Consider the following 14,346-nt stretch of genomic DNA (forward strand, 5'->3'; position numbering starts at 1 on the left):
CTGATCTCACCAGGAAAGGTGCAAATACTGTCCAGTGGACTACTGAGGCCATTGAAGCTTTTGTGTATCTCAAGGAGAGGTTCAGTTCTGCCCCTATCCTTATGCAGCCTGATGAGACCAAGCATTTTTTGGTCGAGGTTGATGCTTCTTCGGTGGGGGTCGGTGCGGTTTTGTCTCAGGAGAACAAGGATGGAGTACATCCCTGTGCTTTTTTTTCGAAAAAATTTTCAGAAACCGAACTTAATTACGATGTTGGTAATCGGGAATTGCTGGCTATTAAACTCGCGTTTGAACATTGGCGGCATTTCTTGGAAGGAGCTATATTTCCGGTTCAGGTTTTCACTGATCATAAAAATTAGATTTATCTGGATGCTGCCAAGTGCTTGAATGCCCGTCAGGCTAGGTGGGCACTTTTTTTTTCTCGGCTTAATTTTTCTGTTACTTACATTCCTGGTACCAAGAATGTTAAAGCCAATGCCTTATCTCGCAGTTTTTCTCCCATGGTTGGTACCGAGGAGGAGGAGAGCATTTTACAGGAAGGAGTTGTGGTAGCAGCATTGGACTCCGTTTTGGAAGATGGGATTCTGAAAGCCCAGGAGGATGCCCCATCTAACACTCCCCATGGGAGGTTGTTTGTGCCTAGAACCTTTAGGAAAGATTTGTTTGTGGAATATTATGAGACTCGGTTGGCAGGTCATCCAGGAATTTCTGAGACTAAGAGACTTATAAGTCGCAGTTTTTGGTGGCCTGGGTGGCAGAAGGAAGTCATCAAGTGGGTGTGTCAATGTACGGTGTGTACTAGGTCAAAGGCTTCGCATACCCCTGCTGCGGGGTTGCTTTGCCCTCTGGAGGTTCCTAGTGCGCCTTGGACGCATCTGGCAATGGATTTTATTACTGACCTTCCTGTGTCCGAGGGTTTCACTGTCATCTGGGTGGTCGTGGACGGTTTTAGCAAGATGTGTCATTTGGTTCCTTTCATTAAACTACCCTGCGCTAAGACACTTTCTAAGGCATTTGTTAAGGAAATTGTCAGACTCCATGGCGTTCCCACCGGCATTGTTTCTGATAGGGGACCTCAGTTTGTGGCTCGCTTTTGGCGTGCTTTTTGTGACAGGTTGGGAGTCCATTTGTCATTTTCATCTGGGTATCATCCTGAGTCTAATGGACAGACAGAAAGAAAGAACCAGGATGTTGAACAGTTTTTGCGTTGTTTTGTGGCAGACAATCACTTGCTGAATTTGCTCTTAACAACCATACACCCTCTTCTGCTGGGTGTTCTCCTTTTTTTTGTTGTACTGGGAGACATCCGTCGTTTGGTTGGTTCTCCAAATTGGTGTCGGCTGTGCCGGAGGAGGAGAATTTTTCTGGTGATTTGGAGAGAGTTTGGACTGACGTACTATACGTTGTAACCTTCAAGAGGCTAACAAAAAGTCCAAGATGTATTTTAACAGGAAACGTAAAGACGTTTTGTTTACGGTGGGTGACATGGTTTGGTTGTCTTCAAAGAATCTGTGGTTGAGGATTCCCTCTAAAAAATTGGGTCCGAAGTTTGTGTGCCATTTAAGGTGCTTCAGGTGGTTAATCAGTCTGCTGTTAGGTTGGAGATCCCCACCTCCTGGAAGATTAATCCTGTGTTTCATGTTTCCTTGCTGAAAAAGGCTGATGTATCGGATAGGGATGCTACTGTCACAGTTCCTCCGGTGGTGGAAGACAGCGAATATGAAATTTCTTACATCCTGAATTCCAGAAGTCATAGAGGGAGATTGCAGTATCTCGTCGCTTGGAAAGGTTTCGGTCCCGAGGATAACTCCTGGGTAGGGGCGAATGATGTCTCAGCTCCTAGACTTGTCAGAGCATTCCACAGGAGGTTTCCTGATAGGCCTGGGCCTGCAGGATCCGGAGGATCCTCATAGAAGAGGGGGTACTGTTAGAACTCTTCTGTTAGTTTTTTTCTATTTTGGTCACGTGACCTGCTGCCTATTTATTCCAGCTCCGCCCTTCTGGCTTTGCTGGACTTCAGTGTTATTTGACTCTCTATCTAGCCAGGTGCTTTTGTACCTATCTCTCTAGTTTGTTTGGTCCTTTGGACCTCTAGTACTTTTTGTCTGTTTGTCTTTTTGCTCCGCTACAATATCTGCTAGGAGGTGTCCAATTTTGTCCCAGTCCTTAGTTCTTTTAGGGACCCCTCCCTTTATTCTATAGGTCTGCGTTCAGACTAGCTGAGGACGAAGGCGGGTCTGTTCACAAGGAACAGGTCGCCCGCTGCAACGTATGAAATCAGCTTAGTCTTATTGTAGGGACAGATTCCCTTTCTTTCCTTAGTTCTTGTAGCAGATCATAACACCAAGTAACAGAAAACTAAGCAGATAGTGGTCTCTATCATCATCATGGCCTCACCTCGGCACTATGAACTCTCCTGAAGGAGAAGCCAGGGCCCACCGTAGGAGTCTCTAGTTTTCTGGTGGGTCCGTCCATCCCTGCCGAGAAGCAGCCCTGGCTAAGAAAAGTGTGGGGGAAGGTTCCCGGACACTCTATGGCTGCTTTTTTAATGTGGATCGGACGTGCTTGTGCAGGTTATTTCTCAAACCGCATTGCAGATCAGGCCATTGCCAAACTCTGTAGTCATGAAATTAAATGCGCAAAGAAAGATGTTTGTGTGTCAAAGCACCACCGACAAGTGCGAGTTGATGTTGGACGGGCTGCCATTGCTTCTGCAACAAGCTGCATTAGAGGACTTCCTGGGAGAAATGACACCCAGAGCAGATACGGTTTCCCTCTATGCCAGTCCTTTCACCGAGCTAAATTCAACTCATGAGCCTTAAAGGCCACATTTTAAGTGAGAGCAGCTTTAGTGGACTTTCTGGGAGAAATGACAGCAGGGTAGATATGGTTTCCCAAGTCCTTTCGCCAAGCTAAAGAATATGGCTGTGGTGAAATAGAACTCAGCAAAAAAAGCTGTGGACTGGCTCCGTACTGTCCCTGGCCACACTCAACTGTCCACGTGTTTGTGGTTAGGCGGTCCTTTCCAGTAAGTGCACTGGGGAGGGCACGGGTAATGTTGTGGGACCCGTGCTTGTGGAAGGCGGAGACGATACTGGGAAAAATAGTGGCGGCTGGGGACCGAGTATGAACACCTGGCTGCTTCCGGCATGAGGTTATGAAAAGCTTATGCCTCCATGAGCCTAAAAGGCCACATTTCAAGTGAAAGCAGCTTTAGAGGACTTCCTGGGAGAAATGACAGCTGGGTAGAAATGGTTTTCCAAGTCCTTTCACTAAGCTAAAGAATATGGCTGTGGTGAAATACAACTGAGCAAAAAAAGCTCTGGACTGGCTCCATACCGTCCCTGGTCACATTCACCTGTCCACGTGTCTATGGTTAGGCGGTCCTTCCTAGTAAGTGCACTAAAGAGGGCACGGGTAAAGTTGTAGGACCCGTGCTTGTGGAAGGTGGAGACGATACCGAGAGAAATAGTGGCGGCTGGGGACCGAGTATGGACACCCGGCCGCCGCCATGAGTTTTTTGAAATGCTTCCGTCTCAACGTGCCTAAAAGGCTGCATTTCAAGTGAAAGCAGCTTTAGAGGACTTCCTGGGAGAAATGACAGCTGGGTAGATATGGTTTCCCAAGTCCTTTCACTAAGCTAAAGAATATGGCTGTGGTGAAATACAACTCAGCAAAAAAAGGTGTGGACTGGCTCCGTACCGTCCCTGGCCACATTCACTTGTCCACGTGTTTGTGGTTAAGCGATCCTTCCCAGTAAGTGCACTGGGGAGGGCACAGATAATGTTGTGGGACCCGTGCTTGTGGAAGGCGGAGACGATACCGGGAAAAATAGTGGCGGCTGGGGAACGAGTATGGATACCCGGTCGCCGCCGCCTTAAGATTGCGGACAGCTTCTACCTCCATGAGCCTAAAAGGCCACATTTCAAGTGCAAGCAGCTGTCAAAAATTTGGCAGTATAGTATTGCAGCCTGTTGGTGGGTGGCTGGCTGCATACTTGCACTTGCATTCCAAGGAATGGGGTAGGGACAGCTGAACGCTGCACTGGGACAAGTACATGGATGGTGATTGTTGCAAGTCTGCAATGACAGGTGCATGGCGGGAGACATCTTCGCATGCGCCAAGGATCATTTATGATGGGCAAACTTTTAGGCAGTGACCTGGGAATCAGAGGTCTTCCCCATGCTGTTTCCATGTCTTTTCAGCACTGTATGCATGTGTCTGATGATGTGTCACACACCTCATGGCCAGATAAGGTTGTAAAATGTTAAAATGACATTTCCCAGTGAATGCATTTGTCTTGATTGAAAGCAATGCAAAAGTGCAAAAGCGCATCAAAAACGCTATGTGTGAACATAACCTAAGGTGTGGAGGAGTATTTTTGGTTTTGGTTATTTATTTTGCCTTATATACAAGTCATTACCCTGGAAAGGTTGTTCCTTAACATATTTCCCAGGAAAATCCATTTTGGTTTTGGTTTTATATGTTTTATTGTGAGCCCGTAAAAGTGGCGTAATACTCTGACAAAGTTGTTGACAGCAGTGACCTGGGAGTCAGAAATGCTTCCAGGGGAGTTCCCCTTGCTGTTCCCATGTCATTTGAGCACTGTTTTTAGGCCCTCTGCAGACCACCGGGGGGAGCCGCCTGAAAAATACTTGAGTTTCCCATAGACTTACATTGGGCTCGTTGCTCGCGTCGAGCACCCGAGTATTCCAATTTGCTCGACCTGAGCAATGAGTACCCGAGCATTTTAGTGCTCGCTCATCACTATTATATATATATATATATATAAAAATGTGTGTATTAGAAATGTTGCCATATGTATATGCATGCACCCACACGTATGAACGTGCACACACACGCATGAACGCACACATACGCATGAATGCACACGCACCCATGAATGTGCACACACACATGAACGCACACACTCGCATGAACAGACACGCGCATGAACTCACACATGCATGAATGCACACAAGCATTAACGCATGCATAAACGCACACATATGTATGAACGCACACATGCATGAAAGCACATGCATGCATGAATGCACATACACACATGAATGCACAGACACACATGAATGCGCACATACACGCATGAACGCACACACGCGTGAGTGCACAAATGCATGAACCCACACACATGCGTTTACGCATGCATGAACACACACATGCATGAACACTCACACACACATGAATGCACAGACATGCATGAACGCACACGCACGCATAAACGCACACACACGTATGAACGCACACACACGCATGAACGCACACGCATGAATGTGCGTGCACCCATGCATGAACACAAACACGCATGAACGCACAAACACACATGATCGCACACATGAAGACACATACATGCATGAACGAGCACACATGAATGAATGCACACACACACATGAACGCACACATGATCGCACACAAACACGTGTAAATGCGCACACACGTATGAATGCACACACGCATGAACACACATGCACACATGAACGCACACACACATGCATGAAAGCACACACACGCATGAACGCACACACAGGAACACACATACATGCATTAAAGCGCACACACGCATGAACACGCACACACATGCATGAACGCACACACACATGAACACATGCGTGCACGCACATATATGCATGAACACGTGTTCATGCACACACATGAACACACATGCACACACACAAACGCATGAACACACATACACACACACATGCATGAACACACGGGCGCACGTGCACACGCAGGCACGCACACATACGCATGAAATATGCGCACACACACATACGCATGAACACACGCGCCCATGCACACATATGCATGAACACACACGTACACACATGTGACACCCCAGGGGTCTGGTTGCCACAGTGATAGAGATGTTATGTCTGAGAGCAGGTGGGAGGTCCTTTGGTCAGGGATCCTGTGCATGCCACACCTCCTGCCCAGTCTTGGGAGGGGAAGAACTTCCCCTATATAAACCCGGGGCTGAAGCAGGGTGAGGAGTCAAGGAGAGTAGAGACAAGAGACAGTCATAGGAAGAAACAGCTGGAGCTCAGTGGGAGCAATACTACTACGAGTCAGGGGCTGGCAGCTGCAGAGCTCGCCCTGACTGAGAAGCTTTCTTACCGGACCCGGCGTCCGAGGCTGTGGGGACTAACTCTTACCCAGCAGCAGAAGCCGACCGGCAGGGGATTTCAGGTCCTCAGGCCCAGAAACCCGAAGGCACGGTCACACGCGTGGGACCAGCACCGACATCGTGGAGCGGAAGCCATTAGAAGGCCCCGAGTCACCAGCCATACGGGTGAGCACCACACGGTACACTCAGGGACGTGGGCTACTTATATCCGCTTCTAGCAAGGTAGCCAGAAGAGTACAGTCAGTTTGGGAGGCCTACAACTCCGCCTGGCCAGGGGAGATCCCATCTGCTCAAGGACTGACCAGGCCCCGTTCGCTAGCAAGTACTCCGGGAGGGTTTATCGTTGTTACCAGTAAAGACCCTGAATTACACCGCACCGTCTCTGAGTGGTTCCTGCTACCCCCATCATCCACGTCGGCTGCCCTGAGGCCATACCCCTCCCGTTGGGGGTTATACCATCCCCGCTGCACCATCCATCCACCGGCCTCAGCGGACTGTCCTGCAGCGGCAGCTCCATAAGCTGCATTCAACGGGTGGCGTAGTCGTACTAAATCTACCGCTAATAGACTGCCGTCCAGTTTGACTCCCTGGGCACGGACCGGGTCACCGCCACGAGACTACAACCCTCAACAGATCCGGCTCCGGGTAAGCTCCCGCGTGCGCAACGCAGCGCGACACAGGCCCAGGGGCGCGTCAACTTTGGCGTAGTCGGCAGGATTTCGTGCCCGCAACCACCGGGTACTGCGTGCCTGAAAAAGAGACTTTTCAAACTTACCTGTGGTGAAGATTCCCGCCATCCGGCGCCATCTTCAGCCTTCTTCCCGCCATCGGTGAAGTTTCCCGCCATCCGGCGCCATCTTCTGCCTTCTTCCCGCCATCTGTGGAGTTTTCCCGCCATTGGACGCCATCTTGAGGACGCCGCGTGGGAAGAAGAGGGGCGTGGACTCCGAAAGCGCGCGAGAACTGAAGCCCCGCCTCACGTCCGGACGTTGTGTAAGGTCCTGGAAGGAGCCCAGCAGACGCCGACGTCACAGGAGCGCGACGGAAGGTTCTCAACCCTGACGATCCACTGCGGAGCCGCGGCCTACGGAAGAGGATCATCGCAAGGTAGGCCACGGTCCACTAGGGGGGAGGAAGATGTCGGATACGGAGGAGAGCTTCACTGCCTCAACCCCCGCCAGCGCTACCGCTGCTGCAGTTATGCCCTTCACCATGCCCTATATCCCGGGAGCAGCTTGGCTACCCCAGTACTCAGGGGAGTCACATACCCTGCATGACTTTAGAGAAAAGCTGGATAGCCTCTTCCAGGTGTACCCCCTCACAGAAGAGCAAAAAGTGAGCATCCTGGTGGCCCAACTAACCGGGGCAGCCAAAAGGGAAGTAAAATCCTGGCCACCTGGGAGGAAGACTGTCGCAGGGATACTAACCCGGCTGAAGGACACCTTTGATACCCGCACCTCAGCCGAGATTAAGCTTAGATTCTACGGGTGCAAGCAGCGAGCGCATGAGAGTATAAGGGACTATGCACTAAACCTACAAGAGGCCCTGAGGGCCATTAAGCAGACCGACCCTGATGGAGTGGGAAACGAGGACAGGCTGTTGACAGAACAGTTCATAGAGGGACTGTATTGTAATACCCACCGAACCCAGTTGCGGGCAATGGCCTTACAGGATCCCCATCTGGGCTTTGCACAGTTCAAGGACAGAGCCATCCGGGTGCTCCGAGAACCGGCACCGGGTGGCGTTGTGACCCACAGGCGCCCTGCTATCACTTACCACCAGGAGGCGGCGCCCTTGTCGGCAGGGCCTGTGGGAGCTGATGCGCAGGCTTTGGACAATGACCCGGCTCCAGACCTACACCATCAGGTCCAAGAGCTAGCTAAGAGCGTTGCTGCGCTAACCCGAACTGTGCAGTCTTTACAGGCTTCCACCCCAGGGAAGATCCAGCTGGCATCCGGACCGGAGGACATCCCGTGGCGTCGACCAAGGAGGACCCCACCGGCCAGAGGAAGACCCAGTGACCGATACTTCGAGGACGGACGACCCATCTGCCGCCGCTGCAATCAACCCGGACATATGGCAAGGTACTGTTCTTTAAACGGGCACAACCTGGGGTAGAGGGCCAACCCCCAGGAAAAAGATCACCAGGCACATCGAACTGGCGTGACAGATATGTGGGAGGACGTCCAGTCTTGCCTGTGGTACTGGATGGCATTCCCATGAGTGCCCTACTGGACACCGGGTCACAGGTCACCACCATCCCGTACGTGCTCTTTAAGCAGTACTGGAATGACTCGGATATTACCCGCTACCCTGACGACGACTTGAGTATCATCGCCAGCAATGGCCAGCCCGTGCCACAGATCGGATTTAAAGAGGTGACCATCAAAATCGGTAGAGTCGAACTGGCAGCACAGGGACTGATCATTGTAGATATTGACAAACATGAGAGTCACCCAAAAATAACTCTAGGAACTAATGTAATTGAAAATTGTCTTGCAGAGGTGAGTTTCCTTTTACAGCAGGTTGCCAAGAACGCCAGCTCCGGCGAGCAGCGGGTGCTCCAGAAAGAGATCCGGGCACTGATGCGACGGCAACAGGTGGAACTCTCCGGCGGTGAGATTGGTAGCGTAAGAATGTGTGACCCTTTTCCTATTGCCATGCCCCCAAAAAGTGAAATGATGATTTGGTGCCGGGCAGCTATTGGTCTGAGAGGTAGAGATTACCAGGCAATGGTAGAACCAGTTTACTCAGACAGTAGGCCCACCATTTTGACAGCACGGGGGGTGGTTGATGTACGCCATGGGAGGGTGCCCATTCGCATAATAAATATCGGGGAGAGGGAAGTGTACCTGCCCCGGTATGCCACGCTAGCCAAATTATATACGATTAACCAAAATTCTATACAATCTGTGGAACCCTTGCCTCCATCTCACCCGGAGGAAGGTAACGGCTCTAAGAAAAACATGGAGGACTGGTGTCAGCAACTACATCTGGGTACTGACTCCACTCCCGCACACCAGAAACAAGGAGTCTATCGGGTGGTTCAGGAGTACGAGAGAGTGTTCAGTAAACACCCGTTAGACTTCGGGCGAGTCAAGGGGGTAGAACACCACATCCCCACGGGAGACCATCCTCCTATAAAAGAGAGGTATCGACCCGTACCCCCTGCCCACTACCAACACGCCAAGGGGATGCTTAGAGACATGAAGGAGGCTGGGGTGATCAGGGATAGCTGTAGCCCCTGGGCAGCTCCACTAGTCTTAGTCAGAAAAAAAGACAACACCATGAGGATGTGTGTAGATTACCAGAAAATCAACTGTATCACACACAAGGATGGGTACCCCTTGCCAAGGATAGAGGAGTCATTGGCTGCTTTAAGATCTGCTAACTTCTTCTCTACCTTGGATCTCACTAGCGGGTACTGGCAGGTTCCTGTAGCAGAGGCGGACCGGGAGAAGACCGCATTCACCACCCCAATGGGACTTAGCGAGTTCACCTGCATGCCGTTCGGACTCTGCAACGCACCAGGAACCTTCCAACGACTAATGGAGTGTTGTCTGGGCCACAGAAACTTCGAGACGGTCCTGTTGTACCTGGACGATGTCATCGTATATTCCAAGACGTATGAGGACCACCTGAAACACCTGGCGGAAGTGTTCGAGGCTCTGGCGAGTTACGGCCTAAAGGTGAAACCCTCCAAGTGTCACCTCCTGAAACCAAAGGTGCAGTACCTGGGACACGTGGTGAGCGCTGACGGAGTGGCTCCCGACCCTGATAAGATCACCGCAATTAAGGAATGGCCAAGCCCCTCCAGCGTAAAAGAAGTGCGGCAGTTCCTCGGGTTGGTAGGCTACTACCGAAGGTTTATTCCCGGTTTCACCAAAAAGGCAGCACCTATGCAGGACCTCCTGATAGGCCAGTCCCGGAAGGCCAAGAACCAGAAGCCGCCCTTCAAATGGGAGGAGCTGGAAGAAGAGTCCTTCCGCCAGCTGAAGATGGCCCTCACGGGGGACGAAATCCTGGCGTACCCAGATTATAGCCAGCCCTTTATCCTCTACACCGACGCCAGTAACATCGGGCTAGGAGCCGTACTGTCCCAGATCCAGCAGGGGAAGGAACGAGTAATCGCCTACGCCAGCCGAAAACTGCGACCCACCGAAAGGAACCCCGAGAATTACAGCTCATTTAAGCTAGAGTTCCTGGCCGTAGTATGGGCAGTCACCGAGCGCTTTAAGCATTACCTCGCTTCTTCCCGGTTCACCGTGTACACGGATAACAACCCGTTGACACACCTGGACACGGCAAGACTCGGTGCCCTGGAGCAGAGGTGGATGGCCCGTCTGTCCAACTACGAGTTCACAATCAAATACTGGGCCGGACGCTCCAATACCAACGCGGATGCCCTGTCCAGGATGCCCAACCTGCCGGACGAAGGAGAAGATCCGGAGGGACTGGAAGAAGTTGAACTCCCTGCATTCCACCGTCATGGGACTATCCAGTATTCCCACCGGGTAAGGAGTAAGCAGGCTGTTACGTTGAACCCCTTACCTCACTACAACTGGGCGGAAACGCAAGACAGCGACCCTGCCGTCCGACTGGTGAAGGAGATGCTGACTCGCCCGGAGGCTTGCCTTGAACCAGACGCTCCGGAGGAAGCCAAACAACTATGGGCAGAGAAGAGTCGACTGTTCCTTTACAAGGGGAAGTTGTGCCGCAGAATAGTTAACTCCCGGACGCATGAACTACTCTGGCAAGTAGTGGTGCCACGGAGGGACGCAGCCATGGTGATGGAGGCATACCACGACGGAGCTGGACACTTCGGGTGGAAGAAGCTGGAGTTCCTGCTGCGCGAGCGATTCCACTGGGTAGGCATGAGGGGAACCATTGAGAAGTGGTGCAGAGACTGTGGCCCGTGCAACCTGAGAAGGAAGGACCGCGCCAGCCAGAAGACTCCCCTGCAGTCCATCGTCACCCGGCAACCGTTGGAACTGGTAGCCTTGGATCATGTAAAACTGACCCCAAGCAGAAGTGGCTACGTCTACGCGTTAACCATCGTGGATCATTACTCCCGGTTTCTGGTTGTCGTCCCCGTCAAGGACTTAACGGCTCAAACAGCAGATAGAGCCTTCCAGCAGCACTTTTGCCGTCCACACGGGTACCCGGACCAAGTGCTGACGGACCAGGGACCTGCCTTTGAAGCGGAGGTCTTCCAGGAATTCTGCAATCTGTATGGCTGCCGGAAGATAAGGACGACACCCTACCATCCGCAAACTAATGGACTTTGTGAGAAAATGAACCAGGTGGTAATGGATCTTCTAAAAATGTTGCCCCTGGAAGAACGCAATCTGTGGCCTGAGAAGTTGCCCGATCTGGTGGACCTATACAACCACATCCCGGTAGGTTCCACCAACTGTACCCCGGCTTACCTAATGAGGGCAAGACCTGGTAAGTTACCTGTTGACCTGGAAATGGGAGTCCTGACACCCGAGGACACTTCACCAGAAACAGACTGGGACACGGAGAGGCAGCAGCAGTACCGGAGAGTACAGGAGAGCGTGGAGCGAAGTCTCTGTCAGGCTAGGGAAAGACAAGAGAAAACTTACAACCAGTATGCTCCCGCTGTTCCCCTGGTACCCGGAGAGCAGGTCTTGAAGAGGAAGAGACGGCTCCACAAGTTGGACGACCAGTGGGAAAAGGACCCGTACACCGTACTGCCCTCAAGCCACGAGAACCCGAAGGTTTGTACCATCAGTAAAGACGGAGGGGAAACCACAGCTATTGTATCCCGGGACCACCTGAAGAAGTGTCCCGAACAACTGAGGAACCCTGAAGAGGAACAAGAAGACCATCGACCCGTAGAGGAAAGGGAAGATATGGTTAGTACTGTGCTCGGGGACTTCCCTCGGTCTTGGACTCAAGTCAATGGTGCAGTTGTGGTACCCGTACTCACCTTCCTCCAACCAGCATCCCAAGCACCTACGGAGCAACAGGTAGAGCTGGAAGAACAGCCGGTCCAGGAGGCAGAAGACCCCACACCCGCAGACCAGGAGGATCAACCCTCTGCTTGCAGTGAGCCTGCCATATCCCTAGTGAGCCAAAGAGCCGGTAGACAGCTGCCCAGTTTACCCTTGACAGCTCCTACACCCTGTAGTTCAGGGCTAGGCAGTCAGCTCCGTAGGTCCACTAGGGCCACTAGAGGCCAGTTACCCGCACGGTGGAGGATTTGAAGTGTATAAATTGTTTTATTTATGTTTACCTGTGTATTGTTGCTTGTGTATAATTTTGTGTTTCTAGTTATTTGTAGGAGTCCTTGGTGGATTTACCGGGAATCCTTGTACATAGTTGGAGCGTAACCCAGGACGGACTAAAGACTGTTAAGGACTCGGGGTAGGACAAACCCCTACCTGGTTACGTCTCCCTGTTTTGGTGAAATGGACACCTTGCTTCTTCAAAGACTGCACCCGGTTACGGACATGCCGTAACCATCTTTATATGTTTTTCTTATTGTATTATTATTGTTTTTATCTTGTTATGTTTTTCTAAAATATGTTTAGTCCCGGAGTACTAAATTTCACTAGGGGGGAATGTGACACCCCAGGGGTCTGGTTGCCACAGTGATAGAGATGTTATGTCTGAGAGCAGGTGGGAGGTCCTTTGGTCAGGGATCCTGTGCATGCCACACCTCCTGCCCAGTCTTGGGAGGGGAAGAACTTCCCCTATATAAACCCGGGGCTGAAGCAGGGTGAGGAGTCAAGGAGAGTAGAGACAAGAGACAGTCATAGGAAGAAACAGCTGGAGCTCAGTGGGAGCAATACTACTACGAGTCAGGGGCTGGCAGCTGCAGAGCTCGCCCTGACTGAGAAGCTTTCTTACCGGACCCGGCGTCCGAGGCTGTGGGGACTAACTCTTACCCAGCAGCAGAAGCCGACCGGCAGGGGATTTCAGGTCCTCAGGCCCAGAAACCCGAAGGCACGGTCACACGCGTGGGACCAGCACCGCCATCGTGGAGCGGAAGCCATTAGAAGGCCCCGAGTCACCGGCCATACGGGTGAGCACCACACGGTACACTCAGGGACGTGGGCTACTTATATCCGCTTCTAGCAAGGTAGCCAGAAGAGTACAGTCAGTTTGGGAGGCCTACAACTCCGCCTGGCCAGGGGAGATCCCATCTGCTCAAGGACTGACCAGGCCCCGTTCGCTAGCAAGTACTCCGGGAGGGTTTATCGTTGTTACCAGTAAAGACCCTGAATTACATCGCACCGTCTCTGAGTGGTTCCTGCTACCCCCATCATCCACGTCGGCTGCCCTGAGGCCATACCCCTCCCGTTGGGGGTTATACCATCCCCGCTGCACCATCCATCCACCGGCCTCAGCGGACTGTCCTGCAGCGGCAGCTCCATAAGCTGCATTCAACGGGTGGCGTAGTCGTACTACATCTACCGCTAATAGACTGCCGTCCAGTTTGACTCCCTGGGCACGAACCGGGTCACTGCCACGAGACTACAACCCTCAACAGATCCGGCTCCGGGTAAGCTCCCGCGTGCGCAACGCAGCGCGACACAGGCCCAGGGGCGCGTCACACACATATGCATGAACACTCACATGCACACATACATAAGCATGAACACACGTACACACAGGCACAGCCACATTTTCTTTATATCAAAATCAATATGTATCCATGTACATACCTTAGTAGTGCTGTAAGCTAGAATTCTGGGAAAAATCACTTTTCAACCTAATTACCCCAAGAGTCTGTGTATGTATTTGTTTTAGAGCACTTTATTTTTTATATAGACATCATTGGCACCTCCCATATGTACCTGTAACAGGGGTGCTGCTAGGGTCCTAAAAGATCAGGGGCCCAAGCCCCAAAGTAGGTGTTTCCCCATACAACCTCCCTGTCACTTGAAAGAGGATCTATACATATATAATTACAGTATGCCACTTTTGATAACCTAAAATACACAATGCAAAGACCAATATTACCAAAATTACTACTATACAAGGCCAAAATAAGACTGATATACAATGCCCTGTAACATCACCACTACACAGTGCATACATAGTATTATTATGACAATTACTGCTACATAACACACTGTACAAAGACCAATATTACCACCATACAAGTACCACTGCATGACTGATATTACCGCCATGCGGTGACCATATAGTGGTAGATACCAGTCCTGCCA

This window comes from Phyllobates terribilis, unplaced genomic scaffold, assembly GCF_046119375.1.
Source record: "Phyllobates terribilis strain yellow unplaced genomic scaffold, ASM4611937v1 Scaffold_11__3_contigs__length_659146591, whole genome shotgun sequence".
Classification (NCBI taxonomy): Eukaryota; Metazoa; Chordata; class Amphibia; order Anura; family Dendrobatidae; genus Phyllobates; species Phyllobates terribilis.